This window comes from Lissotriton vulgaris, chromosome 9 (assembly GCF_964263255.1).
Source record: "Lissotriton vulgaris chromosome 9, aLisVul1.2, whole genome shotgun sequence".
NCBI lineage: Eukaryota > Metazoa > Chordata > Amphibia > Caudata > Salamandridae > Lissotriton > Lissotriton vulgaris.
Window position 1 is genome coordinate 425,676,155 of NC_141697.1, and position 3,168 is coordinate 425,679,322.

Sequence of the window (3,168 nt, forward strand, 5' to 3'; positions counted from 1 at the left end):
AGGGGTTCATTCACGTGCCTTTGCCCATGGATATATCCCAATGCATTGTGGCGCACAGCCTAGTTGCAGGCAGCACTACGATATTAATGACTTCAATTCTGAATGTAGTCTCTGAAATGTGCTGTTGGAATGCAGGGATTTTGTCTGGGTGCACTACGTGCAGGTAATGGGGGGTTCGAACCCCAGGTTGGGCAAAAACGAGTAATTTTTGCCTGGATATTGCATTGACTCTCATAATGTGGAGATTAATCTTGCATTAGACCTGCAATAACATCCTTTGGTCCTGACCTGCCGCCTTGGCACCTATGCTTCGGTGTCCCCATGTATGGGCCGTACTCACTTCGGCAACTCATATCCATAAGTTGGGACAATTCTGAGGAGATTGGCGTGGCCCCTGCGCAAGGTGGACTCGCATGTTCGTGAGGCGTTCCATATACCGGGTCAGTCGCCCTGGAAGGGTCGGTTTCGCCGGTCCTGTCCCTTCGGGCCATCCTTCCCCCGGGGTCCGGCTCGGTGATGGCTCGACTATGTCGGATCTTCCTTCGTTGCTTTGTCTCGCCCTGTCCCGGTGGTGTTTCGGCGCCTGGTGCCTCGGCTCGGTCTGCCTCCGGTGGATCGGTTCTGGGGGGGGGACTCGGCCCTCCGGCCCGGGTTCTACTCCTCCTTCCGGGTCCTTATTGCCCCGTCTTTCGCGTGACCTTTCAGTCTGATGTACGCGTTTCCCCCGTGCCCTCTGATTTCGCGGGTCCTCGGGGATTCGCTTGGGCAGGGCCGGGGTGCTCGACTCGGCTGCGCATGGACTTGTTTTGGAGTGATGTGCCTGGCACCCGCGCGTGGTGGCCACGCATGTCCTGGGGCATTCCTGTTTTTGGCTCCCGGCGGGGTCCTCCGCCCCGGGTTCCCTCTCCTTTGGCCGAGCTGGCGATTCGAGCCACCTGGCCGATCCCGGATCTTCCCGTACAGTGATTGGGTCCCCCGCTCTCGGCGCCGGTGTTGAGCCGGCTCTTGTCGGCTGGCCTGCCTCCTTGTGCAGGCCTGGTTCTGGAGCGGAGGAGGATGCTTGCTCGGGGGTTGTGGCTTTGCTGCTGGGTTCCCGCGATTGTTCCAATGCTCGCTCCGGCGGCACGTATACATGATTTGGATCGATACTGAGAGGATTGCCGCGGCTCCGGCGCAAGGAGGTCACGCAAATTCGTGGAGCGTTCCATGTTAGTGGAGCTGTGTGGCTCAGGGGTTGGAGGCGGCAGTCCCGGTAGCTGAGATGGTCCTGGACCTGGGTTCGATTCCCCGCCTCGGTGGGTCTTGGGCTTCAATACTTCCTTGGACTCGTGAAGTCTCATGCCGGTGCCTACTCGTCTCACGTGTTCACACTCTGCATCTCTGGGCAGATGCTTGCCTAATCTCCACTTGGGCCCCTTGCGGCGGGATGCCTGGCTCTCGCCTTGTATCCTGCTGGGGTTATCTCACAGGGGTATACCAGGTCGGGTTCCCAAGGCCCGCACCTTGATGCCTTTGGGTGATACGTGCGCTATGCACATCGCAATACACTTGCATACTCCCTCTCTCGTTCTACGAGCTCTTCGGGGTCCGCCCTTTTGGGCCCCGGCCCTCGGTGGCTCTGCGGTTCCTCGCCTGTCAGGTTTCCCTGGTGGCGATGGTGTCTGCTGGGCGGATGGACGTGCGGGGGTCGTTCCTCCGCTCCCCGCCCTTCTTGCGGGTTTTGCCGGACGGGGTTGTTCCGCCGGCATGTCCCCCGTGTCCTTCCCGGGGTCCCTTCCCTGGGGCCTCGGACTCAGGTGGTATCTTTACTGCTTTTTTCCGGCCAACGTGGTCCCTCCCTTGTCCGGGCTGGTTGGTCGGCGTGCTGTTTTGGCTTATCTTAGCCGCACGTTTTATTCCTTTCCCGGTGGGATGACCTGTGTTATGCCTTTTGGGCCCGGTTCGTTCGGGCCGCTAGCCCTCGTTCCTCCTTGGCTCGCGGGCTTGCACAGGCTGGCATCCTTCCCTACGCTTCGCTGGGTTCGGTGGATCCGGCGGGGGCCCAGGGTCGGTCCGCGAGGTGTGGCTCTGTTCCCTGGGCCCCCTTAGTGGGTGTCTCCTCTGTGGAGTTTTATCGGTCTTCGGCATGGTCGTCCCCCGCCTGGTACCTGGGTCTCTAGCAGTCCCGGGGGGACTTCGCTGGGGCCGTTCTGAGTGCTGGAGCTGCGTCTCCTGGTTGGCCTCCCTTTCCTGGAGGTCTTGATTTCAGGTTTCCTGTGGTCCCTGTTTTCTTTTCAGTTGTTGTACATCAACCTTGGGTTGGTTTCTCTGCATCGACGTGTGGTGTTGTTGTTCTGGTGGTCAATGAAGCCTTGTTGGCTTGGGTATTGGCTCACTTTGTAACTCAGGGGGCGAGGAAGACTTACGAGGAGGTAATGCCCCGGTTACTTACCGGTAATCTTCATTACTCCGAGTATAGTCTTCCTCGCCACATGAGTTCCCTCCCCCCCTCCCTGTCTGGCTATCGGCTTCATTGTTTGCTTGGTAGATCAGGCTGATTGGTTGCGCCGGCCCGCCTCTTATAGAGGTCAGGTGGGACTGGTCGGCCATGTTGGGAGAGGGGTGGGAGGTGGTTTCTTTTTGCTTTGGAGGGTTCTGTTGTGGAGCTAAAGCTCACTTTGTAACTCATGTGGCGAGGAAGACTATACTCGGAGTAATGAAGATTACCGGTAAGTAACCGGGGCATTTCTCTCCATCCCAATGCTGCAGGTTAGAAGTGAAAAATGTCAGAAAAAAGACGACCTTTCCAGCAACAGTTTTTATTTTTTGGATTCATTTCACTGGAGAACAAATAAAGGAGTACTGGCTACAAGGCCCAGGGAAAGGGGCCCCCACATCTGGACCTTGGAGCTTTCTATAGTGCTTAGAGGCCCACGGAAAGGATGCCCCCTCCCCTGGGCCTTTGAAGCAGTGAGTCATTTCGTAAAACACTCCCTAGCACTGGCAGTTCTACATACATTAAGTTAACAAAAGCCAGTTGATCTGGCTGCTCCCTCCTCTCCTCACCCACCTCCCTTACCTGTGTCCGGCTGGTCCTGGAAACAAAGGGGCCTTCTGTCACCTGGCAACAAAATGCAGAAAGGGAATGGCCGGTACTTAACACAGGAGCTCCCCCGCCCCTGACACTGT

At 57.6% G+C, this 3,168-nt stretch overlaps 2 non-coding genes across 2 annotated transcripts; both read left to right on the plus strand.

Moving 5' to 3' along the window:
- Positions 1-332: 332 nt before the first annotated feature.
- LOC147690217 (U6 spliceosomal RNA) lies at positions 333-439 on the plus strand. The gene has a single exon (XR_015300191.1). It is a non-coding gene; the product is annotated as a U6 spliceosomal RNA (small nuclear RNA).
- Positions 440-1,107: 668 nt separating this feature from the next.
- Positions 1,108-1,214, plus strand: LOC147690218 (U6 spliceosomal RNA). The gene has a single exon (XR_015300200.1). It is a non-coding gene; the product is annotated as a U6 spliceosomal RNA (small nuclear RNA).
- The last annotated feature ends 1,954 nt before the right edge of the window (positions 1,215-3,168 follow it).